This window comes from Mirounga angustirostris, unplaced genomic scaffold (genome assembly GCF_029215605.1).
Source record: "Mirounga angustirostris isolate CCGP_5_RB_7025 unplaced genomic scaffold, mMirAng1.0.hap1 SCAF_6, whole genome shotgun sequence".
Classification (NCBI taxonomy): Eukaryota; Metazoa; Chordata; class Mammalia; order Carnivora; family Phocidae; genus Mirounga; species Mirounga angustirostris.
In genome coordinates, this window is record NW_026991714.1 from 48936042 (window position 1) to 48963293 (window position 27252).

Consider the following 27252-nt stretch of genomic DNA (forward strand, 5'->3'; position numbering starts at 1 on the left):
GCACGGTTGGCCCATCTTTTGTTTTTACGTCTGTGTATTTCTGGATGTCTTTATTAGTTACTCCCTTTATCCTCACTGCCCACTACTGTCCTCCACTTGTTTTCCTCTCCTCAGACACACTCTGTAGTGTGTTTGGTACATGTCCTTGGATTTATATTTCCTTTGAAAACATACATATTTTTGTGCGCTCATTTATTTTCAAGTCACACAAATAAATAACAGCATAGGGTTGTGCTGTGGACCTTGTTCTGTTTCTTCATTTTTCACTCAGCGTCGTCTTTTTAAGATCCACCTATGTTGCTGGTGCTGTTTCCAGTTCATTGCTTCCCACTGCTGCAGATGACACCGTGGTGTGCACCTGCCATATTTTACACATCTGCTTCCTAGTGATGCCCTCTGGGGTTGACCTGATTCCCTGCCGCCATAATCAGCACTGTCATCCACAGTCTCACAGTCGGGACTTACGCAAAGTTGCTTTGGGAGTATTTTCCTGGGAGTAGGGTTGTTGGGTCACAGGATATATGCATACTTAATTTGTCAGCAAACTGCTCTCCAGGATGACTTGACCAGTTTATGCCCCTTCCTGCAGTGCATGCGAATTCTTTATTCGCCACCCTGTTGCTATGTAGCATTGTCCTACTTTCTGATTTTTGCCAAACCGATAGGCATGAAGTGGCATCTTATTATTTTAATTTGCGTTTCCCTGATTTCTAATCAGTGTAAGCATCTCTTTATAGATTCGGTAAACATTCGAGTTTAGCAATTTCAGCCCTTCATGCAGCTTTCTACAGGGCTTCCTGCCTCTTTCTTACCAATTTGCAGAAGTCCCTTGTGTGATCTGTAGTTCACAAATTTTAATGTGCATATGAATCACCTGGGGATCTTGTTAAGATGCAGATTATGATTCAGTAAAGGTGGGAGGGGGCTCAAGATTGTGCATTTCTAATAAGCTCCCAGATGATGCAGAAGCCTATGGTCCTTGAACCACCCTGTGAGTAGCAAGGTTCTAGATGTTAGTTTGAGACTTTGCAAAGGTCTGTCCTTCTAAATTTGTTATTTCTCTATCACCTTTGTCTCGATTTAATATAATCAAGCAAATTGCCTTATGGGTTAGTGCTATTTGGGACATGTTTAAAAAGTCTTTTGTCATATCTGGGCCACAATGATCTTCTCTATTTTTCTCTACTAACTTTTATTTTTAAGATTTATTTATTTGAGAGAGAGAGTGTGTGTGTGTGTGAGCAGGGGCAGGGGCAGAAGGAGAGGGAGAGAGAGAATCTCAAGCAGACTCTCAATTGAGCATGGACCCTGGTGCAGGGCTTGATTCCAGAACCCTGATCATGACTTGAGCTGAAGTCCAGAGTCGGCTGCTTAACTGACTGAGCCACCCAGGTGCCCCTCTGTACTAACTTTATACTTTTATTTCACACTTAAGGATTTAATCCATCTTAAGTCACCTCTGTATTGGGTATAAATCAGGTAACCAATTTTTATTTTTCCCCTTGTAGTGAGCCAGTTTTCCCGGACCAAATAGTTCATTGTTTCTCCATTGATTTGTGGTGCTCCCTTCATCTTATTTCAAGTTCCCAGATACACTCTGCTTTCTCTTCTATTCCTTTGGTTCAGATTCCTGTTCCTATAATAGTATCATACAGTTTTTATCTTTATAGCTTTGAAGTATGTTTTAATATCTGGAAGTGTCACTCTTCCATCTTAGTTTTTAAAATTTGATTTAGCTCTTTGTGAGTCTTTATCCTTTTAGGTAAATTTTATGGGTATTTTTTTTAAGATTTTATTTATTTGAGAGAGAGAGAGAGCGAGAGAGAGAACATGAGTGGGATGCAGGGCTTGATCCCGGGACCCTGGGATCATGACCTGGGCCGAAGGCAGATGCTTAACCGACTGAGCCACCCAGGCACTTTTAGTGAATTTTGGAAGAGATTTGTTTAGTCCCTAAAAAATATCTGGCTGAAATTTGGAATGGAATTGCATTGACTTTTTAGATTAATTTGGGTAAGTATTGCTATTGATATTTTTACAATGTTAAGTTGTCTTATTTGTGAATAGGGATATATTGCCGTTTATTCAGCTCTGTCATGTTTTTAAATAGATTTTAAAGTTTTTCTCCATAAAGTCTTGTGGATCATTCTTAGTTATGTTAATTATAAGTACTTTACTGTTTCTGTTGCCTTTGAAAGCACTATTTTATTTCTGTTATATTTCCTAGTTGATTATTTTGATACAGAGAGATATCAGTAATTTTTGTTAGCTAATCTCGTTCCTCACAATCTTGCAGACCTTTCTTATTTGCTTGTCCATTGCTTTGGTTAGTTTTTCTATGTAGATTATTATATTATATGCAAATAATGACACTTCTGTTTTCCTCCATTCTTTGCTTTTTCAATTTTAATTTTTTGCATTTATTATTTATTTTATTAAATATCAGGAGACTTTGCTTTTTCAGCAGTCTTATGTTTACAGAAAAATTCAACAGAAAGTATAGAGCATTCTCCTATCTATATTCCTTCTCCCACCATCCAGTTTCCACTAGTTAAACACCTTTTTTTTTTTTTTAAGATTTTATTTATTTATTTGAGAGAGAAAGGGAGAAGGAGAGTACAGAGGGGGAATGAGAGGGAGAAGAGGCTCCTCACTGAGTAGGGAGCCTGATGCGGGACTCGATCCCAGGACCCTGGGATCATGACCTGAGCTGAAGGCAGACGCTTAACCTACTGAGCCACCCGGGCGCCCCTCCATTGGTGTTAACATCTTGCTTTGGTGTGGTACATTTGCTACAATTGATAAACCAATATTGATACATTATTATTAACTGAAGTCTATAGTTTACATTAGGGCTCACTCTTTGTGCTGTACAGTTCTATAAGTTTTGCCAAGACAAATGTATAATGTCATGTGTCCATCATTATAGTATCATACAGAATAGCTTTATTGCTCTAAGGTATTCCCTGGGCTCCACGTATTCACCCCTGCTCCCTACCCCAACCCCTGACAGCCACTGATCTTCTTACTATCTCTATAGTTGTGGCTTTTCCAGAATGTCATATAGTTGGAATCATATAGTATGTATCCTTTTCCGACTGGCTTTTTTACTTAACAGTCTGCACTCAAGATTGTCCCATGTCTTTTCGTGGCTTGATAGCTCATTTCTTCTTATCACGGAATAATATTCCATTGCCTGGATGTACCACAGTTTATTTACTCATTCACCTACTCAAGGACATCTCTGTTGCTTCCGAGTTTTGACAATTGTGAATAAAGGTGCTATAAACATTTGTGTGGACCTAAGTTTTCAGTGTATTACCTAGGAATGTGATTGCTGCATCACATGGTAAGATTATGTTTAGCCTTGTGGGAAACTGCCAAATTGTCCTCCGAAGTGGTTGTACCATTTTGTATTCCCACCAGCAATGAATAAAAAGTTCCTATTGCTCTGTATCCTTGCCAGCATCCACTGTTGTCCGTGTTCTGGATTTTAGCTATTCTGAGAGGTGTGTGGTGGTATCTTGTTTTTGTGTGCATTGCTTTAATGACGTATGATGTTGAACATCTTTTCGTGTGCTTTTTTTGCCATCTGTCTGTCTTTATGGATGAGGTGTCTGTTCAGATTTTTTGCTGCTTTTTTAATTGGGTTGTTTGTTTTCTTACTGTTGAGTTTTTTTTTAAATAAAGATTTTATTTTTAAGTCATCTCCACACCCAACGTGGGGCTTGAACTTACAACCCCGAGGTCAAGAGTTGCACACTCCACTGACTGAGCTAGTCAGGCACCCGATCTTATTGTTGAGTTTTTTTTGTTTTGTTTTGTTTTTTAAGATTTTATTTATTTGACAGAGAGAGAGCACAAGTAGCCAGAGCAACAGGCAGAGGGAGAGGGAGAAGCAGGCTCCCCACTGAGCATGGAGCCCAACATGGGGCTCGATCCCAGGACCCCGGGATCATGACCTGAGCTGAAGGCAGCTGCGTAATCGACTGAGCCACCCAGGCACCCCTTATTGTTGAATTTTAAGAATTCTTTGTATATTTTAGATACAAGTTTTTTTTTTTAAGATTTTATTTATTTATTTGACAGAGAGAGACACAGTGAGAGAGGGAACACAAGCAGGGGGAGTGGGAGAGGGAGAAGCAGGCTTCCTGTCGAGCCGGGAGCCCGATGCGGGGCTCGATTCCAGGACCCTGAGACCATGACCCGAGCCAAAGGCAGACGCTTAACGACTAAGCCACCCACGTGCCCCTATATACAAGTTCTTTATGAGACATGCATCTTACAAAGATTTTTTCCCAGGCTGTGGCTTGTCTTTTCATTCTCCTGAGTGTTTTTTGCAGAGCAGAGATTTATAATTTTATGATGTCCAACTTAGCAGTTTTTTCTTTTATGGATCATGCTTTGGTGCTCACTGCCAGATCCAAGGTGATGTGGATTTTTTTTTTCCTGTTTTCTTCTGAAAGTTTTATAGTTTTGCCTTTTACATATAGGTGTCAGATTGATTTTGAGTTAACTTTTGTGAAAGATATAGGAACAGTGTGTTGATTCATTTCTTTTGCATGTGGATGTCCAGTCATTCTAGCACCATTTCTTGAAAAGACTATCCTTTCTCCATTGAATTCCCTTTGCTCCTTTGTTAAGGATCAGCTGCCTCTACTTGTGTGGGTCTATTTTTGGGCTCTAATCTGTTCCATTGATCTGTTTATCTATTCTTTTGCTGGTATCACACTGTCTTGATTACTGTGGCTGCTTCTTAATTTATGTTTTATAACCTTATACTTCTAAAAAATAGGATTTGAGATAGATTGCAATTTCGGTTATGCTGGAAACAGGACAATTTTTTTTTTAAAAGATTTTATTTATTTATTTGAGAGAGAGAGAGCACATGAGGGGGGGAGGGTCAGAGGGAGAAGCAGACTCCCTGCTGAGCAGGGAGCCCGATGCGGGACTCGATCCCGGGACTCCAGGATCATGACCTGAGCCGAAGGCAGTCGCTTAACCAACTGAGCCACCCAGGCGCCCTGGAAGCAGGACAATTTTAATAAAAAGATAAACATTGTAAAATATTAAACTATTGATTCTTCTGGCAGTGGGTATATTCCTTCAAAAACTAGAACACACAGAAATATTATGATAGAGCATGGACAGGCCTGAGGACTTCTTCCCTGCTGTCATTTATCTGACAACATTGAAAACTATACCTTAGACAGAAAAATTCCAAGGTTGGGTTATTCTTAAATTTTTTTTTTCCTATGAGTTTGTGGTGATTAATTATTTAGTTAGTATGGCAGAGTTAGTTGCTATAGTTCATTGGAGACACATCTTAATATTTTAGCTATTTTAAGACTCCAACTACCAACAACTGTTTGTTGAAATACACAAGTGTGACCACATTTTTTCTTTTTGAAATTTTTTAGGTCAATGATGCCTTCCTTCATGTGATACAGCGCAAATCCACGGGCAAGGTGCTTATCTCCCTTAAATAAATCCTCACCTCAGCAGCCAACTCAGCTTGTCCAAATCCAAACTTATCATCTTTCCAAAAAACCTTATTTCCCTCCTGTGTTTCTAAAGGTGTTACCACTTTCCTTATTAATCCAGGTTCAAAGTCTTTTATTTTATTTTTTTTAAGATTTTATTTATTTATTTGACAGAGAGAGACACACGAGAGAGGGAACACAAGTAGGGGGAGTGGGAGAGGGAGAAGCAGGCTTCCCGCAGAGCAGGGAGCCCGATGCGGGACTCGATCCCAGGACTCTGAGATCATGACCTGAGCCGAAGGCAGACGCTTAACCAACTGAGCCACCCAGGCTCCCCTAGGTTCAAAGTCTTTTAAAAGAGTCACCTTTGATTCTGTTTTCTTATTCCTCATAATTAGTGTGACATATACTTTATTGCCCTAACTTGGACGTCTTTGAGAGTGAAAGGGTGCTATTAGTAGTTAAACCAGGAAGGCAGGTGTCCCACGCAAAGCGGGATGTATGGTCATCCTGTTCATAATACACTAGTGGCCAGGTTCTGTCATCCCCACTCTAAGATATCTCTGACCTCCATATCCTCTTTTCCATTCTGCCTAATTATGTCTCATCTGCTAATTCCAGTAATTTCCTAACTGGCTTTCCCACCTTTAAACTACCCCCACTCCTCCATCCTTGTGATGCACTGTTCCCATGGTGACCTTCCCAAAGCACAGCTGTAACTGTGTTTGACTCAAAACCCACAATGGCTGCCCGTTGTCTACTTGGTGGAGTTCAGACTCTTTGAGCTGGCATTTCTTTATGTCCTTGATTTTGCCCCACTCTGCTTTGCAACCTTAGGTTACACGCTGGAGCCCCTCTGTACGCACTTACATTTTTGGCCAACCCGCCTTTGCTCTGCGCAAACAATTACCTCTACTCCCTTATCTCTGTCAAACATAAGCCCTCCTGACCTCCAAGACTGACCTCTGCCATGAGCTTGTGGCCTGAGGAGGGCGGTCATTTCTTCCCTCCACCTTCCTATAGCTTTTCCCCCAGGATTTGTCACATTCTGCCTTGCACCAAAGGGAGCAGCTGGTCCCTAGAATGAACACAAGATTCTGCATCTACGATGTGGGTTTGAATCCCAGTCTCACCTCACTTTGGAGGTGCTTATTGAAGGTCCTTGAGACTTCCTTTTCTCCCTGTAAAGTGGATATTACAATATCTTCCTCATAATGTTGCCATGAGCAATATGTGCAGTGATTGGGGAAAGTACCTGGTGCATGGTAAGCTATTAGCAAATGCTAGTCACTTTTACTTCTTTCTTTCCTCCTTTCCCAGTATAGCGTAAGTTCCTCGAGAGCAGGTACGATGTCTGATTCACCTTTGTACCTCCCACAATACCTAGCACAGTGAGTTGCCCTTATTAAATACTCAATAAATGGAATTGATTTTAAATTATCTGCAAGTCTAAATTGTGGGAATAAGTTAAGACTACGTTACCTTGGTAACCACCCAAATGTCCTTCAACAGATGACTAGGTATACAGAATGTGGTATATCCAAACAATGGAATATTATCCGGTCTTAAAAAGGAAGGATGTTCCGGGCGCCTGGGTGGCTCAGTCAGTTAAGCGGCTGCCTTCGGCTCAGGTCATGATCCCGGGGTCCTGGGATCGAGCCCCACATCCGGCTCCCTGCTTGGCGGGGAGCCTGCTTCTCCCTCTCCCTCTGCCTGCAGCTCCCCCTGCTTGTGTGTGTTCTCTCTCTGTCAAATAAATAAATAAAATCTTTAAAAAAAAAAAAAAAGGAAGGATGTTCCGACACATGCTACAACATGGATGAACCTTGAAGACACTATGCAAAGTGACATAAGCCAATCACAAAAAGACAAAGATGATATGATTCCACTTACAGGAGCTACTGAGAGGGGTCAAATTCATAGAGATAGAAAGTAGAATGGTGGTTGCCAGGGACTGGGGGAGGACACAATGGGGAGTTACTGTTTAGTGAGAACAGAGTTTTAGTTTGGGAAGATGAAAAAGTTGTTTTTTTTTTTTAAAGATTATTTATTTATTTATTTGACAGACAGAGAGAGAGGGAATACAAGCAGGGGAAGTGGGAGAGGGAAAAGCAGGCTTCCCGCGGAGCAGGGAGCCAGATGTGGGGCCCGATCTCAGGACCCTGGGATCGTGACCTGAGCCGAAGGCAGACACTTAATGACTGAGCCACCAGGCTCCCCAATGAAAAAGTTTTTGAGGTGGATGGTGGTGATGGTTGCATGACAATGCGAATATACTTAATGTCACTGAACTGTCCATTTCAAAATGGTTAAAATGGTCATTAAAAAAAAAGATTTTATTTATTTGAGAGAGAGAGAGAGAGAGAGTACAAGCTAGGGAGAGAGGCAGAGGGAGAGGGTGAAGCAGACTCTCTGCTGAGCAGGGAGCCCGATGCGGGCCTTGATCCTAGGACCCCAGGATCATGGCCTGAGCCGACGGCATGTACTTAGCCAACTGAGCCACCCAGGTGCCCCTAAAGCGGTCATTTTTTGTGTTACATATATTTTACCACAATAAAAAATGTTAAAAAAAAGCACAACATATTACCCTCACATCTAAGTGAATCCATTAGGAGAAGAGAACAGAGTGTGAGTAGAGCGCCCAGTGGAGGTTGAAATAAGCTCCAGTCGCTGCTTACAGTCTCTGGTCTGTGGGGCGAAGTCCTCTATATTTCTTAGTGCTAAACTCTGTTCTCTACTCCTCCTGCTCCAGGAGTGATAAATTCCCAGAAAGGAGAGTGGTGGGGTGGTGAGAAAACGGACAATTGACACCACAGGGATGGGTGTACCTTATCCTTGATGAGGTTTTCTTCCAATAAATGTGGTAAGAGGCTTTGTTTTCTGCTAAGTACCTCAGACCATTTGGAAACACCAATCTTCTTAGGATCTCTTCACCAAAAAAGCTTCTGGAAAAATTGAATTGTAAAATAGGAAGTGAACATTTGGGGAAAGAATTTGAAAACGAGAAAGTAGCAGAAGGAGGGGGAGGGGAAACCACCCTTGTGTCTGTTGTGGGCCCACGTGGTGCTTCCGTGAGGCTCAGAGTCCACGCTGCGCCTCTTCCATGCCTTCTCGAGCTGCCTGCCCTGAGGTTCCATTTAATGGTCTGCCTCTCCTTACCTGCTCCCCTGACCCCCGCAAATTACTTCTTCTTAAAATGAGCTGTTGTGTATTTAAATGAAAGTTGGTTTTCAAAAATATCAAGACACAAACTCTGAGGCTAATTTAAGAATTTCCTGACACCCTGTGGGATAACTGAAGACATGCGGGGCAGATCCCAGAGAGATCGGGAAAGGTGCGAAAGCCCAGCGGGGAGCCCCCTTTCCGTCTGTTCAGAGCTGATCAGTAGGTGTCACTAGCCATAAAGATCGATTGTCCTCAGCTCACTAATGTCAAAATGACTTAGATTGAAAGAGGCAGTCATTAAGGAGAGTGAATTTCTTCGGGTTTAACCAGTACTGGTCAGAACCCCTAATGACCTGCTCTCTGCTTGCCGTGTCCCTGCTTCATTGGCATGATTTGGAAGCATTTGACTCATATTTTAGTCACCGTTTGGTTGTTCCACCATCTGAGCCGTTAGTCTGAAAAAAGAATCAGTGCAGCTCCAAGTGCCAGCCATTTATTCCATATTCACAGACTTTTCCCAGCGCTTCCTTGCAGGCTGGCTGCTGGAGAAATCATGCCCACACACCTGCCTCTTCCGGTTTCCTGACTGTGGGCCTGTCCACCTGCACACACTTCTCAGCAGCCGAGGGAGGTTTCATGCTGGTAGCTGTGGAGTCATCTTGTCTCCACATCGCCAGTGTATCTGTCCCTGCTCCTTCTACAGTCTGTGGCTTCAGGAAGCTCTCTTGTCCCTTGGAGCTATGGTGAGGACCACAAAAGATTTGTTACTTAGCAGGCGAAGAGAAATAAAGGTGTCCTCGCGTAACTACTTGTATTCAACAACAACAAAAAAACTCAGAAAAATGTACGCTGTTCCTTCACTTATCTTCCTTCTCAGATTAAGTGAATCAAAGAGCAGTGATTTTTCAAAATACTTATTGTTTATAGAAGTCACGTGAAGGGAAGACCCAGATGAAGCAAACAAATGCTGACCTGCCTGATTATTCTCTTCCTCTGGCATCTTTGTCACAGCCTATGCTCGACTGAAGCTCTGGGCTGCAAGTGTGCTGGCCTCTGGAACTTGCTATTGTTGAGGAATCCCATACGAAGTGATAGTTATTATTTTTATTTTTTGCTGTATTTAGAAACCGTTTCCTAAACTTCAGTGAGTCGCCTCATTATTTTTTAAAAATGGATTTTGTTAAAATCATTAAAACAATACCACGTGGCCACTGAAAAAAGTCAAAGCAGCAAGCAGTTTATTAGATATTATTATGCTATTTTTCTCTAACCTGTCTTATTCCCCTTCTCCAGGGAAAGCACTGTAAGCAGTTCGGTGCTAGTCTGCAGACCCTTCAAACACATACACATGTATGCATACACAGAGGGTTTTTTGTTTGTTTTAAGATTTATTTATATATTTGAGAGAGAGAGTGCGTGCACTGGGTGGGGCAAGGCAGAGGGAGAGGGAGAGAGAATCCCAAGCAGTCTCTGTGCTGAGCATGGAGCCTGACATGGGGCTCAGTCTCATGACCCTGAGATCATGACCCGAGCCGAAAACAAGAGTTGGATGCTTAATCAATCGCACCACTCAGGCACCTCTAGAGTTTTGTTTTGTTTTTTTTTTAAAGACATACATAGGTTTTAAAAATAACTGATCATAGTATGCATACTATTGTGTAATGTACAGCTTTTAATCAATAATATGTTATGAACACCATTCCATATTAGTAAATATAGATGTCTCATTTTTTAACAGCTGCTTATTACTGTTCCATAATGAGGATGTGTATCATATGCAACCACTTCCTTGTTAGTGGGCTTATTCATTTATTCACCTTGACGTAATAAACATAGCTGTGCCTCTGGGTGCCAAGCTCAGCACAGCACAGGGAATATATGACGGTGAGCAGAAGCTTATAAATCTAGTAGGGGAGACGGACATTAATTAAAATCACAAAACCATGTCAGATTAGTGCCCTGCAAGATGTAATGGGGGAACGTAACTCAGGGAGGTCAAGAGAGGTTTCCCTGAGGAAAGACCCTTCAAACTCTGTCTGAAGATGGAGGCTTCTGGAACATTTAATTCTAGGAATTTAAGGACGGAGGGAAGAAAGGGAGGAATGTTCTAGGGCCCTGTGGCAAATGAAAGCATGTGAGGGAGACGGGCTAAAAGAAGGGCAGTGGGGCTGGAGTGGGAGCAATGGAAACAGGTGTCATGAGATGAGGCTGCAGGCAGGCTGATGAGGCTGATGATGGGGAAAGAAATGGACGGGATAGAGAGCTCTGCAGGAGGCAAAAGTGGAAGGACTTGGTGTTAGATTGGATACGAGCAGGGTTGGTGGAGGGGAGAGGGAGAGAAATGTCAAGATGATTCCTAGCTTCCTGGAGAGGTATTTGAGAGGAGGAACATCAGAGGAGAATTGGGTCTTGGCAGTGGCAGGGGATATGATGGGGTCAGAAGATGAGTTTTTGAACATATTGCGACATCCAGATGTCAACTGTGTAGTTTTATGTACTTGTCCGGTGCTCGGAGGAGAGGTGTGGCCTAGAGATACAAATTTGGGTGTCATGTGCATGGAGGGTACTATCGGTACCTGTGATAAGATTGTAGAGACAGCATGGAGAGAGAGGGGACGAGGGTCTAGACCAACCGTGAACGTCCTTCCTCTCAATAGGGCTATAGAGTATTTTGTGACTGCACTGAGGACCACCGAAAGGGACTTGGAGAGGGCTAGTTGCTTTAACAGAAATCACATGAGGTTATCAGGAAGGCTGTATTGTATTGCACAGTGGATAAAGCACGATTCTCTCATTGGACGACCAGCAACTCAAGCTCTACTTCCAGCTGTTTGACCTTGGACTAGACTCATCTTTTCAATTTTCTCATGTAAAAAATGAAGATCATAATACGTTTTTTCTACCTTGCATGGTTCATGTGATGGTCAACTGAGATCATGTATGTGAAAGCGCTTTGTAAATTGTCATTTTCATGATAGATTATGAGGTTGTCTAGTACCAGCCTGTTGAAATTCAATTCAGAGTTGAAGCAAAATGTATCTTTTTTCAGCATATGTTGGGCTGACATGGAGCAAAGGAATGGTTTGATTTTTAAAAGTGTCTCTCAAATATTTCTACACTTTATTTTAGCTGAAGTCATTGTGCTCTTTTATACAGAGTAATGGAAAAGTGATGGGCGCCAATGATCTGATGTACCTCAAAGACATACAGAACCTAACAAGGTCTAGGGAAGGATGCCTAAATTGATCCAGAGGGTAGAGACGGTTCTTTTGTGAGGGATGATAAAAGAATTATGGCTCTTCATTCTGGAAAGACAGCCTGAGAGGAGAATATGATTGAAATTTATAAAATAATGAAAATCATAGAATAAAAATATGAACTTATTAAATCCCAGAGCTAGGGAAGCTTTATCATTTTAAAGAAATAGTTTTAGGGCAAAGTAAAAATAGCAGGTTTTTACATAGGAATAGCACACATATGGAACTTACTACTCTCAAAGATTGCTAGGACCCAAATCAAATATTATAAGAGAAAGATGTGTATTTCTGGAGGATAGTTTCATAGAAGATTATAAAATGAAATTAAAACAATTTGGGGGGGCGCCGGGGTAGCTCAGTTGGTTAAGCGTCTGCCTTCAGCTCAGGTCATGATCCCAGGGTCCTGGGATCGAGCCCCGCCTAGGTCTCCCTGCTCAGCAGGGAGTCTGCTTCTCCCTCTCCCTCTGCCCCTCTCCCAGCCCCCTCTCGTGCGCTCTCTCTCTTGCTCTCTCAAATAAATAAATAAATTAAAAAAAAAAAAACCAATTTGGGTAAATCTCCCTGATCTTGGAGGATGGCACCATAGAGAGTGGTCACGAAGCTTCCCTCTTCCCAACTGGTGTCCTTGTCCAGTTCAAGATTCCTGAGTGGATATGCTGGAGAGGGCAGAGCACAGAATTAGAGCTCAGTGGGCCTGGCTGCAAGTATTACCTCTCTGACCCTAGAGAGTCACTTCTTTTTTTTTTTTTTTTTTTTTTTTTGGTACCTCAGTTTCCTAATCTTCAAAAAGAAAAAAAAAAAAAGGTAATAACATTAAAACCTGCCTAATTATTGTGAGAAATTCAACTGAAGGGATGTCTGTGGAAGTGTTTTGTAATTGATAAACATATCCGTGTAAGCGTGAGAATTTCCACTTTTATTGTTGCATTTCTAATTCTATTTCCTTCAGGTGGGTTGACCTTCATCCTGTTCTTTCTGATCCTGGCCTTATTAGGGAGCAGTGTTTCCCAACTCAGAAATGAAGGAGAGCACTGAGGGCAGGGACAATCCCCTGTCCTCAAGGGAGGTGGAGAGAATGCAGATCTTTCTTCTTTCACCCCCTTTTCCTCCCTGTGAAGGTGGAGAAATAAAGGTAAGGAGAACTTTAAGCATCTCTCTTTCCACTTTGGCTGTTTTGGGTGGTAAGATGCCACCTAAAGACTAGGGTGTTCCTGGCTGGCTCAGTCAGTAGAGCATGCGACTCTTGATCTTGGGGTTATAAGTTTGAGCCCCACATTGGGTGTAGAGATTGCTTAAAAAAATGAAAAAAAAGGTTTTTTAAAAGATTTCACCTATTTATTTGACAGAAAGAGAGATGGAGAGAGAGAGACAGAGCACAGGCAGGGGGAGCAGCAGAGGGAGAAGGAGAAGCAGGCTCTCTGTTGAGCAGGGAGCCCAATGTGGAGTTCGATCCCAGGACCTTGATATCATGACCTGAGCCGAAAGCAGACACTTAACCAACTGAGCTACAGATCTTGCAGATCTTAGGAAAACTAAAAAAGGCGAGTACAGGGCTGGATGAGAAAACCATGAGGATTGGTTTCTTAATGGCATCTGTAGGTTTAGAATTTAAGGGAGAGAGAAAAATAATGACTGAAATTTCCTTTCAAGACGGCCACTGCAGTTCACTATGCCGGAAAGCTGATGGAGATCTGGAGGGAGAGACTGTGTCTTGTCTGGAGGGTCCTCTGAATCTCCTGTGTACCCTAAGGAATCCGACTTTGGCAGAGGAGATCCAGGAACAGCAGGAAGAGAGAGCTGATAACAAATAACTTCTTATTTCCACCATAGCAAATATGAACTGCTTTGCCTGGCTTCCAAGCACTCCACCCACCGTACCACCTCCCCTGACCTCATTTCCCATGGGGTAGAATGGAAGGAGAATGGCCCAGAAGCCAAGACAGCCCTCGATTTGAATTTTGGCCTCAGCACTCATTAGCTGTGTGAGTTCAGCTTCGAGTCCATAAAACGGTGGTAATAGTAACCCCCTTATCCTTGAGTTGCAGTGAGGTCTGATGAGGTTATATTTGTGAAGCACTTAGCATAGTGCCTGGCACATCATAGGCCCTAAATAAATGTCGGCCTTTGTCATGACTTATCAGTACTCTTTATTCTAAGGAGATGGACTGCTAGATAATGAGCTCCATGACTGCGGGGACCAAGATGTGCTTTGCTCACTATGTGTCTGTGGTGTAAGTACACAGAGCCTAAAGAAATGAATTTCTCTGCACCAAGCCCCTCTCATTCCTTTTCTGTGCAAGTTATATCCATTCAGGGCCCCGCTGAAGGCTCATTTCCTCTGGGAAACCAGCTCATATTGATCTTGCTCACTTAGGAACTCCTGTAGCACACAATTCAGCCCCTAGAGAGACATGGATTTGCATAGTTGTCTTTTTGCATTGTATATGTTAGTCTTAGCCTTCAATGATGTTCAGCATCTAGTGAACATTTGCTATAATCAGGGCCTTGGTTTACAGATGCAACCAGGGAGAAGTTCCTTCGTCTCAGGATCTTTATCTGAAGACACTTACCCCTGCATGGGACCCAGCGTAGCAAAGTGCCCATCTTGCTGTTCTTATGTGCTGCTTTGGACACGTGACACAGTGGGATGCTTTGCAGGAACTTCTCCCTTTGAGGTCCTGGGAGACATATGTTCTGGCACTTACTGCGTCTTCATTCCTGGTATCTTTCCTGATGGGAAAGCTGTGCAGGGGGTTTGTATTATGGCTCATTTGTCTCAAAAGACATAAAGCAATACTCAGAATACTTTTTTCTCATAAGAGCATCATTCCCATATCAAATGGTGTCATTCTCACTTTACCCAGGGCAATTGCTTAAAAGATTCCTCTTCCTTTCCTTTTGTTCTGAAATATGCAAAACACCAGCGTAGAAGCTGGATGAGGCCCACCTGACTCTCTTTCTCCATTACTTTTCTGAGGAAAGAATCAAGGGCAATGTCTTTTTTGAAGGCAGGTCTGGGGAAGATGTCTCCTGCCATTGGTTTCTGCTCCTGTCTCAGACTTACTTTCTGATGTGGTTTCCAGGCCACCTTTCTCGGTTCTGATGGAGCCGGGAACCACTGTGACCCACCAGGGACCCCTCCCTGCAGCTTGCAAGTCAGGGTCAATCACCTAGCTGTTCCCATTGAACAGTTCCCTTTTGACTTCAGCTTGTAAAATTTCTGAGATATATATATATTTTCATTTTTATCCTCTCCTTTTCTTTAAAGGTTATTTTAAAGTTAAAAATAACCATAAGGAGACCTTGTGATCCTCTTCTCACTGACCCAGATATTTTAAGAGTTTAAAACAGCAGCTCCACATCTGGGGATATAGGCTGGCTCTCGGGAGCCAATTAGCCAAATGTAATAATAAAATATTAATCCTATTTCCCACACATAAAACACTCCTTGTTTTTCCCTTGCTGATCCAAACCCTACTCACCCTTCAATGCATTGTACAAAAAGCCATGGACTTGAGGATAAAAAACTTGGGCTTGGTCCCTAACTTAGAAACCTGCAAGCTGTCTGACCTTGTTCAAGTCACTTTATGTGTGTGGACATTGGTTTCTTCCCCTGGAAAACCGAGATGCTAACTGTCTCACAGAGTTAAGGTTGAAGGCTTTGGGTCCAGCCTAGTGCCTGGGGTCCCCAAAACAGATTCTAAGGAAATACTTATCAAACTCCAGGAAGCCCAATTTGAGTAATCCTGGGATCATTAATCTCTCCTATTTAGGGATTTCTGTATTACTGAGTCTGTCTACACCATAAATTTAACAGTTGACTAGACCTTGTCTTTCATCTGTGGCTCTAGTGTTTTCACATCCTCAACTGCTGGATAGGTTCCTTTGCAGGATGGTGCCATGTGTTTTATTTTTCTCGTGTCAATGTTGCAATAATAGGCACTTAATCCTTGATAATTGATTGATAGAGTACATCACCCATCTTACTAAATTTGGGTTCTGTAGCACAAGAGAGGTTATTTTCATTGTCTTTATCTCTCTAATTTCACCGCCTGATGCTAGTGGTGAGATCGTAGGAAATCTTTTAGGCTTTCATTATCTTGTCAATTTTGGCTTCTCATCACATATGTGCTATCATTTGTTCAGGATACTGCTGATCTGTGATGAACACAAAGTTTGTTTGAATTGCTTATCCACTATAAGGATGGGTTTTCCGCTGAATCGGCTTTGTTTTCTCACTCAGGCAGGGTTGAGGTCCTGATGAGACCACCAGCTTTCACTGCCCTGGAACTGAGGTCTCTAAAGCAGGCCTATAGTTGCCCTCTTCTGTGGTGACAGGCTCTCAGGGGAATTAGAGATTTATTTATTTATTTATTTGAGAGAGAGAGAGAGCATGAGCAAGTGGGGGTAGGGGCAGAGGGAGAGAGAATCCTGAAGCAGACTCCCTGCTGAGCATGGAGACTGCCTTGGGCTCCATCCCAGGACCCTGAGATCACGACCTGAGCCAAAATCAAGAATTGGCTGCTTAACCGACGGAGCCACCCAGGTGCCCTCTCAGTGGATTTAAGAGCAGCCCCAAGAGCCTGTATTCTTGGGTAAGAACAGTGCCCCGGCTGTCATATCCCCTCCATGAATTGCCCCATGAATGGTTGTGGGTTCAGTTGTGTCCCCCCCAAAAAAAGGTATGTTGAAATCCTAGCCCTCAGTACCCATGACTGTGACCTTATTTGGAGATAGGGTCTTTGTAACTGTAATCAAGAGGAGGTCACACTGGATTAGGATGGCCCTAACTCCATGATGGTTACCCTTATAGGCAGAGAGAGATTTGGACACAGAGGAGGATGGCCATGTGAAGACAGGCACAGAAAATGGAGTGATGCAGTCATGAGCCAAAGGATGCCAGGGATTGATGGGAGCCACCAGAACCTGTGAAAAGGGAAGGAAGTATTCTCCCCTAGAGTCTTCAGAGGGAGCATGGCCCTGCTGACACCTTGATTTTAGACTTTAGCCTTCAGACTTATGAGAAAATAAATTCCTATTATTTTAAGCCACCAAGTTTGTGATAATTTGTTACAGCAGCCTTAGGAAACTAATATACCACCCAAGAGTCTAAATATAATACAAAAGGGAGGTTTTAATTGAAGTCAATTACCCATCTTCCCCTAAAAGGCCTTGCTACTAATCCCATTATGCCTTGTGATTACCCTTGTGATTCCCTCAACCCAGCGCTCCTGGGTCTCCTTCCCCATGCAGCTCGGTACACATCCTTATTTGACTTTATCTCCCACCCTCTGCCCCCCACCCCCTCCCACTATGTCCTAAGCCTCTTCTCTAAATGTCCCTCTCACTGTTCTGCTCTGACTGATACCCAACTCACTCCTGAGGACATGGAGCTACCCCTCAAGAGTCCTAGGGCCTGATGGTGCGGCCGGTGTCTGCTTTGCTCATCATGGCCGCTCCCGGACCATTGCTCCTCCCTGCCCCTTCCCCACTGCTCTGAAGAACAGGCCATCCAATCTCCATAAACCTCCCATGCTGGGCCAGCCACCAACCCGAGGTCACTCCTCCAGTGCAGCCCAGAGCCCTGCTGGCTCACGTCCATGCTCTTCACCACTCCTCTCCTCAGGCCTGCTGGTTGGCCTGCTTAGACCAGTCAACTCCAACCCTGGCTGCACTTCAGAATTGTTTGGGAAACTTTTAAAAAACCTCGGGCACTGCCACCCCCACCTCTGAACCAGTTGAGCCGGAATTAGAGGAACGGAGGCCCATGTATATTTTAGGAGCTCCCCAGGTCATTCTAGTATGTGGCCAGGTCTGAGACCCCTGGTATGGGAGATCAACAATGCCTTCTCAGCCAACTAGTCTTACAGTAACACTCTGTTGCTCGTTAGTAGGACTTGTACTAGTACTAGTACTTGCGGATTTCTGGCACCCCTCTCTGGCTGCTACCTTCTCACTTCCAGCTTGTTCCCTCTGGAACCCCACTCCAGCCATTGTTGGGTCTCACTGTCTCCACCAGGCCATCATCCCTAGACCTTGTCACTGTCCATCACGGCCCTCAGGCCTTGCCCTCAGACACTCACCTGAGTCCATGGAGCAGGCTCAACGCCCTTGCCTCTCTCCCCTCTACTGCCTTTACCTGCCAAACCCCCAGAACTGGTAACACTCTACTCACCTGCTCAGGTCTGCATCCAAGCACCAAATCTCCAAATGTGGCTAGATTAAAAATACAAAGCAGGCTTGCAGGTCTTAATTTTATGAACTCAGAGCTCGAGTGGATTCTCAGCGGTGCCTGGCAACACTGTCTTATTTCCCCAGTTAATTCACTTCCCTATTATTCAAGAGGCTCTCTTACACCTTTTCTCTCCAAACCAGCTCCCACCAGAATCCAAACTTCTCACTCCTCCGCTAGGCCAACCTTGTTCCTGTCTCAAGACATTTGCACTTAGAGTTCACTCTACCTTCCACATTTTTCCCCGGATCTTGCCATAGAACACCCCTCATTGGTTTTATCTCACCTTCTCAGGGAAGTATTCCCTGATTCTTCTACCTAAAATAAGCCTCCCACCTCGATCCTGACACTCCATCTTCTGACTTGTTCTTATTTTCTTTATAGCACTTACCATCATCTGATAGGACATGATGGGTTTATTTTTGTTTGCTTATCTGTTTCCCTAAGAAGCATACAAGCTTTATGAAGGCAGTTCCCTTCTTTTTTTTTTTTTTTTTTTTAAGATTTTATTTTTAAGTAATCTTTATCATGGGGTTTGAACTCATGACCCTGAGATCAAGGGTCACATGCTCTACCGACTGAGGCAGGCAGGCACCCCTGAAGGCAGTTCCCTTCTGATCTGCCTAGTTCATGTCTAGATCCCCAACACCAGGTCCAGTGCCTGGCATGCTGTAAGCTCTTAGTGAATGAAGGAGTGAATGAACAAACAAAGGAATGGGTCTATGTTGTGTATTTTTGAACTGCTGACTTGGGAGGCTGTGAAAACAGTGATTAATACATGTGCTGGATCCAAAGTCTGGTTCGACCAGGGCTGGCTGTGGGACGTGGAGTGCATTACTCAGTCTCTCTGAGCTTCCATTTTCTGATTTGTAAAGAGGGGAGGATCTTCTTGGTTGGTGAATATGTGGAGATACAGGGGGAATGGCATGCGGAGAGAGGGCATGGAATAATAATAATAATAGTAATAACTAATATTATTAGGCTGCAGTTATAAACCATAGACTGTAGCACTTTTCTAAGTACTTTACCTGTAATGACTCAGTTGCAGTTGACTCTTGAACAACATGGGTTTGAAATGCATGAGTTCACTTATACATGGATTTTTTGGATAAATACGGTACAGTGCTGTAAATGCATTTTCCTTATGATTTTTTTCCCTTATGATTCTTTTTATTTTTATGGTTTTATTTATTTATTTGACAGAGAATGATACAGTGAGAGAAGGAACACAAGCAGGGGGAGTGGGAGAGGGAGAAGCAGGCTTCCTGTGGAGCAGGGAGCCCGATGCAGGGCTCGATCCCAGGACCCTGGGATCATGACCTGAGCCGAAGGCAGACGCTTAACTGACTGAGCCACCCAAGCGCCCCTTTCCCTTATGATTCTTAATAACATCTTCTTTTTCTAGCTGACTTTATTGTAAGAATACATATCGTAATATAATAACATACAAAACGTGTTAATTGACTTTTGTCGCTAATGCTTCTGGTCAGTGGTAGGCTATTAGTAGTTAAGTTTTTGGGGAGTCAAAAGTTATACATGGAGGGGCGCCTGGGTGGCTCAGTCGTTAAGCATCTGCCTTCAGCTCAGGTCATGGTCCCGGGGTCCTGGGATCGAGCCCCACATCGGGCTCCCGGCTTGGCGAGAAGCCTGCTTCTCCCTCTCCCACTCCCCCTGCTTGTGTTCCCTCTCTCGCTATGTTTCTATCTGTCAAATAAACAAAATCTTAAAAAAAAAAGTTATACATGGAGTTTTGACTGCGCAGGAGGCTGGGGACTGGGCACCCCAACCCCTGTGTTCTTCAAGGATCAACTGTACTCTTCCCAACAACCCCTGAAGTAGTTACTATTAACCCCATTTTACAGATACAGAAACTGAGGTCCAGGGAAGGGAGATGCAGTGATTTACCCGACATCAGTGGATCCAAAGAGTGGCAAAGTCAGGACCCCAGCCTGGTGGTGTGGCTTCGGAGCCCGGGCACATGACTGTTGCGATATACTGCCTCTGCTCAAAATCTTCTTGCATAATCTCTCCTGGGGAGTTCAAGATGTTTTCCCACCACGTGACAGTCTTGTGGTGGGAAAACATAAGATTTTGGGGCTGCTGTATGTAAGTAGTTTAGTTCAAGGGATGGAGCTTACAGTTCTTTCGAGTAGAAACATTTGTACTTGTTTCCTGCCATGAATTTTGGTTTTAGTAAAGTCAGAGCCAATACCTTCAATGGGTTGCTGATATTTGAAAGAACATGCCTATGAGACCCGAAAGGTATGTATTTGGGACCTAACAGTCATTGCATTTTTCCACATTGTATTCTGTTGTTTAGTTACATACAGGTCTATAACTTCTCCAATTTACCCAAGATATCTGAGCCAAGGAAAACACAGGTTTATGAATATATGGATGTATGCTTTTTGCACATTTTCCAAATGTGTCTTTTTTAAGTCAGGGAAAACAAGACTGCAAGATTGTCATCAGATCAGGGTCACGAGTCCTGTGTCACTTAAGGCCCAATATCATCAATACTAGCCTGAACAGTAGAAGTATTCTTAAGTAAGAAAGCTCATAATTTGAGGGGTGCCTGGGTGGCTCAGTCGTTAAGCGTCTGCCTTCAACTCAGATCATGATCCCAGGGTCCTGGGATTGAGCCCTGCCTTGGGCTCCCTGCTCAGCCAGGAGCCTGCTTCTCCCTCTCCTGCTCCCCCAGTTTGTGTTCCCTCTCTAGCTGTCTCTCTCTCTGTGTCAAATAAATAAATAAAATCTTAAAAAAAAAAAGAAACCTCATAATTTGAATATTCTTTCATATTTCTTTTAGTATTGATTTCTTTTCTCACCCCCCTCGAAATTACCTTATGCTTCTCTCCCTCTCCTTTTCTCTTCTCACATTTACTACTGACATTCCACATTGGGCACTTATTTACATTCTCCTTTTTATGGATCTCTCTATGTATCCTTCGTTTCTTATAGTCGAATGATTATTATCAAGATAAAAGACAGTACACTAATCGTAAGACAAGGTGGCAAATGCAGTTCATATTTAACTATTCTTTGCGTAAATCTAAGGAGGTGTTCTTTGCATACAAAGCATGAATATGGTAATTAGGAGTGTCTTCTCTAGTTATGACAAGTCACGTTAGGCAGGATCTATCCTTAATATTTACAGCACAATGTTGTGGGATAATGTCTGAGAACCAGAGCCCTAAGTTCTCCTTGTGTGACCTTGGACAAGTTATTTAAGCTCTCTGAATCTCCATTTCTATCCAAAATGATGGGTGGAAATAAAAATCCTTTTAGGATTAAAAAAATTTGACTCTACTGTGGGTTATTTTTGTAGTTGAAAGTGAAAGAACATTTCTTTTTAAAAAGTTGTTTTTAAGACAGTTCTATAATTCAGAGATTTTATCTAAATCAGTCATTTTCCTCATTTAAGTTTAAAATCAGGAGCTTCCCCATTTCCAGGATAATGAATAAACACCAACAAGATATGCCTTCTGATTCATACACATATCTACTTGCTACACAGCCCTTATGGAGAGGGGACATCCTGAATTTTCTATGATTGCCCCAGTTAAGAAAAACTCTGTGTTGTTGTTTACACAATAAAGATAATTTAATGTCTAAGTATATTCATGTGTCTTGCTTTATTTTAATCCAGAAAATGGGGCCAGTGACTACCTAGTGACCTTTTCCATGTTTTAATTATGTAAAATGTATTGGTCACTTGGTCACTGATCAATAAGTGCTCATTTCCCAATCTCTGGCTTTGTTACTGAAATGTAGGGATTGGTTGGTCAATTCCAGCTTCTTTCTTTTTCTCAATAATTGGCATGTTCATAAATGATTCTGGCCATCACTACAGGCATCATCTGGGACAGTATGGATTACAGCATTCGGTAACATCGCTGTGCATGTGTGCACTGTGGAAACTACCCTCTGCACCCACATCATGGAAGGGGGAAGAAGGGACCCACCTCTGACATCACCCTCAGGGAGAGGAGAACTGTGTGAGGTCTGGGCTAAAAAGTATTTTATATTTCTCTTTGGCATGGCTTCTCTTCTCCAGAGAAGCACGAGAACATCTTTAGAATTCTTGAGTGTTTTGGGGACACACAGAGAAAAAAAAAACAAACCCAGGTCTATTTAAGATTCAGCAGAGGGGCTGAATAGTTCAGCCCCATAATAGTTCAGGCAAGATACCACTTGTCATAATTTTTACACAATAAAAATAGCTTTATTGTTTCTTCTGATGATATAAATAAAAGTTTTTCCTTGAAAAAAATCAAAGTATTGGGTGCCTAGGTGGCTCAGTCGAAGCATCTGCCTTCGGCTCAGGTCATGATCCCCGAGTCCTGGGATCGAGTCCCGCATCAGGTTCCCTGCTGGGGCGGGGGGTGGCCTGCTTCTCCCTCTGCCTGCCGCTCCCCCTGCTTGTTCTCGCTCTCTCTCTCAAATAAATAAAATCTTTAAAAAATTGAAGCATATATAAAATGATAGAGAATAAAATCAAAGTCAGATGGCATTCCAACACCTGAAGACATCTAATTAACACTTTTGTGAACTTAACATGTACTTCTCTTTAAGCACACACGTCATTCACATACATACAATTTTACAGGAGTGATGTAATAAATGCTGCTTATTGTGAAGCCTTTAAAAAAGTTACTTATGCCCTTACCCACTGCCCTTGCACATTCTCTCCCTCAAACAAAGGAAGTATTTTAACTGCCCAGGATGTACCTTTTATATTCTTTTGTCTATGTAGATACAGAAATACTCATATAATTATATATACATATATAATAACATATAGGATAATATATTCCTTTTCGCTCAAAAGATTTCATAACAACCCCAAATGGGATAATATTACATACTTTTTTTTGCTTGGTTAATATGCCATAGAAACCCCTCCAAGTGAACTGCTACAACTCTAATTTACTATTTACTAGAAATCCTAATATTCCATGACATAAATGTCGCATAATCTATTCAACCATTTCCCTATTCATGAGCATTCACTTTCTTATTTTTTTGAAATGAAATTCACTTTTTTGAAAGGAAATTCATTTCACTCCAACCTCATGATTTTTAATTATTTATTTTTAAAAAAGATTTTATTTATTTATTTGAGAGAGAGAGGGAGAGGGACACGCAGACTCCCCCCTGAGCAGGGAGCCCGACACGGGGCTCAATCCCAGGACCGTGAGATCATAACCTGAGCTGAAGGCAGATGCTCAACTGACTGAGCCACCCAGGCGCCCTCCAAGCTCGTGATTTTTTAATGAACTAAAATCTGTAATACTGAATCAACGTCTCTAAATTTTACTCTTTCATTTTCCAATCCTGCCTTTTTTGCTCAGTTGTTAACTTGCTGTCATGATTGTTTAGAAAGTCGACCCGATATTTAGACCAGGAAGGGGTATGTGTGGTTTCTTTCTCTCATCTCGGGTAGTGGCCTCTTTTACTAAGACCTTCTCAATATGGCGGTCAGATCATGTTTCCAGCCTCAGGGTCCACACAGAGAATCGTGCCGTTGGGAAACTGCTGCTCAAGCAGAAAGGTTCTGGGCGGCTGACGTGGCATCCCAGTTTCCAGGGTCTACCAGCTGTGAGAAACAGCAGGCTGTCAGGATGGGCTATAGCAGCAACAGCAACTCCTGATTTAGGGGCAAGAGATGTAAGTACTTACTTTCGCCACTAACCAAACCAAACTCAAACTGAGGAATGCTGAGAGGGAATCCAATTCCCAGCAGAGACTCTTCTAACAGATTCATTTGAGAAGCATTTGGTCTTAACCAGAGTAGAAAGGCATCAAGCTGGCACAAGGTCTGCAGCCAAATGAAGAACCTCCCAGGGTCTTGTTTTACAAAGCAAACTTCAGCTGCGGCTAATGTCCCTTTCCAACCCCTTAAAGGGCCTGCGTGCCTCTGCAGGGGCTGTCCCCCGTGGGATGGCATGCGTTGCTAATGTGTGAAAAGAACATGGGATTTCAACTTCCATAAAAATTTTAGGCAGGTTCGATTATGGGACGATGAAAGGAGCCTCCGCAGTTACAGTGTCGGGGGGAGAGGAGAGAGCCTGTTAAATATTTTAAGGAGGATTCAAGTTGGTGAAAGCTGACTTGGAACGTGGAAAGCTGAACGTGGAAAGTTCTGCGTTCTCGGGCTCTGGCTTGGGGTGTGGTGTCTGCCAACTCAATGACAAATGAAACCCTGATGTGGATCCTTTAGCAAGCAGTGGCTCTAGGGCCCCTGCAGGGGCGGGGGGGGGGGGGCGGCGCGCTTCCTTTATGAAACCTACCTCATGTATCACCTTCCACCCTGGAAGGCATGTCCAGAGTCTCTGGTGTTTTCCGAGTTCACAAACCATGTGTTTATGGGATGGTGATTTCTCTTTCTTTCTGTTGAGACCTTTTACTCTGATGTTTGGCTCTGCATGAAACCTCATAATGACCAGTAGCAGACTGCTCTGAGTGTGGTTAACTGACTAACAGATATTTTTGCTTGTTGCCTCTATGCTGGGGATATCTAAGTGAACAATATGGAAGAGGTTTCTGGGCCCGTGGGGTTTGCTGTCCAGCAGGAGAAACAGATGTTATGACAGGACAAATGAGCAGTGGGTGGAGAGTCAGGAGACCTGGAATCGGGTCCTGGCCTTGATCCCAATGAACCAGACAGCACTCTGGGCTTCGGTTTATTGCTGTAAAATGAATGGGTTGGGGAGGATGGCCTCTTCAGTAATTGATTCCTCACCTAGTGTGAGTTTTTCCCTTGCTGAACAGATTTTCACACAGCCTTGAATTTGCGCCACATCCAATTTGGGAAGGGGGCAGTTTGGCGGTGGCGGCGGCGGGGGGAAGCGGGGGAGGCTTTCTTTATGAAACCTACCTCATGTATCACCAACCAGTCTTCATCAGATCATGATTTTCTTTTTTTTTTTTTTTTAATATTTTATTTATTTATTTGAAGAGAGAGACACAGCGAGAGAGGGAACACAAGCAGGGGGAGTGGCAGAGGGAGAAGCAGGCTCCCCGCGGAGCAGGGAGCCCGATGTGGGGCTCGATCCCAGGACCCTGGGATCATGACCTGAGCCGAAGGCAGACGCTTAACGACTGAGCCACCCAGGCGCCCCCAGATCATGATTTTCTGTAACAGAAACTTGAAGGACAATATCTTTGGTAGGAGGAAAGTTTGCTTCAAAGAAAGAAGTCTTAAAGGTAGCAATTGCATACAGACTCATCTTAAATATCTGAGTTTCTATTTTCAAATGGTTATTGATTGGAACAAGTACTTTTCCAACTGCTGCTGATTTTTGAGGGGAAAAGACACAAAAGTCTGACACTAAGGAAATGAAAATTGCTTGAAATAGGTGTGATTCACAGGCTACAGCCTGAAAGAAATTAAACTGAGTAAAAAATAAGCCAGGCTGTGGTTTCAGATAGAATAGAAAATACCATAAAAAAAAGAAGAAGAAAGAAAAAAATAAAAATACCCATCTTGGTGACTGAGCAGTGCATCCTCAGCGTCCAGAAACTTATCACCATCAGCTCAGTCGTTTTTGGCTTTGAAAATTGTGGGAGTTTCGTTGACGTGTTTTAATAGAATGATAGATAAAATCAATTCCTTTAATATAATTAGCATGCATATTTTCTTTCCCCATCAGCCTTGCTTAGCCTAGGTCACCAAATTATCCACACGGGCATTCATACATCCCTCGCTGCCCTTTACCTTCTCAATGGCATAAATGTACTTCCTGACCCCTGAGTAATCCCTTCTCTTGGGCTATGAACTCCATACCCACTGGCCTCCTGGGGGGACCACATCCATCAGTCATTACCTTTACTAACCCATCTCTTCTCTAATTGGCTTTCCACCATAGTGTCTCCCGTTTTATACCAAACAACCAACCAACCAACCAACCAGTAAGCCGATGAAAACCCCTCATAGTTTCTCCTTACTGTCCTATCCCTTTTCAGATCATTCCACCAACCCTATGGAATCCAGGGGATACTTTCAAGTTCTTATATAACTTGATCTCTTACTATATTTTTTCTTTTTTTTTTTTTAAAGATTTTATTTATTTATTTGAGAGAGAGAATGAGATAGAGAGAGCATGAAAGTGGGGAGGGTCAGAGGGAGAAGCAGACTCCCCGCTGAGCAGGGAGTCTGATGCGGGACTCGATCCCGGGACTCCAGGATCATGACCTGAGCCGAAGGCAGTCGCTTAACCAACTGAGCCACCCAGGCGCCCTATATTTTTTCTCTTTACCTCTTCCTCTTTCTTGACACACTCTCCTTCCTTGACTTTCTTTTTTTTTTTTCTTCTTCCAAGATTTTATTTAAATTCAAGTTAGTTAACATATAGTGTAGTATTGGTTTCAGGAGTAGAATTTAGTGATTCATCACTTACATATAACACCCAGTGCTCATCACAACACATGCCCTTAATGCTCATCACCCATTTAACTCATCCCTTCACCCACCTCCCCTCCAGCAACCCTCAGTTTGTTCTCTTTAGTTAAGAGTCTCTTATGGTTTGCCTCCCTCTGTTTTTGTTTTTTTTTTAAGGTTTTATTTATTTATTTGCCAGAGACACAGTGAGAGAGGGAACTCAAGCAGGGGGAGTAGGAGAGGGAGAAGCAGGCTCCCCGTGGAGCAGGGAGCCTGATGCGGGGCTCTATCCTAGGACCCTGGGATCATGACCTGAGCTGAAGGCAGGCATCCAATGACTGAGCCACCCAGGCATCCCTCCATCTCTGTTTTTATCTTATTTTATTTTTCTTTTCCTTCCCCTATGTTCACCTCCCTGTTCCTTAAATTCCTCCTTCCTTGACTTTCTTGATGCTGTTCTAACTCACGCCTTCACAGTCCACATGGACTTGTCTTTCTCTGTCTTTTACCTTAAGCTATTTTTTAAATTTATTTTGAAGTCTGTGCTCTTCCTTGACAATCTCATCCACATCCATGATTTTAATGATGAGTTGTGTGCTGATAACACTGAAATCAAAGCACATACAAATCTTCAGGAAAGAAGAAACGTATAAACAAATAAATCCCACCCACCACAAATGTGAGTTCGTGCAGACTTCTCTCAGGAGCTCCTGACTCATTCACTGCCTGAGA

General features: G+C 43.0%; 1 protein-coding gene across 6 annotated transcripts in view; it reads left to right on the forward strand.

Annotated features, from left to right (window-relative positions):
- SEC16B (SEC16 homolog B, endoplasmic reticulum export factor) overlaps positions 1-27252 on the forward strand; it is a 102792-nt gene that overhangs the window by 21139 nt on the left and 54401 nt on the right. The window contains exon 2 of one of the 6 annotated variants that reach the window (XM_064594276.1): positions 5421-5468. The exons of 3 other annotated variants lie outside the window; for them this stretch is intronic. The gene's annotated coding sequence lies outside the window, so the exon portion shown is untranslated. Of the gene's footprint in view, positions 1-5420; positions 5469-12858; positions 13038-23374; positions 23808-27252 lie in introns of those variants that run through there. 2 more of the 6 variants (XM_064594274.1, XM_054508030.2) reach the window with 2 other exon arrangements.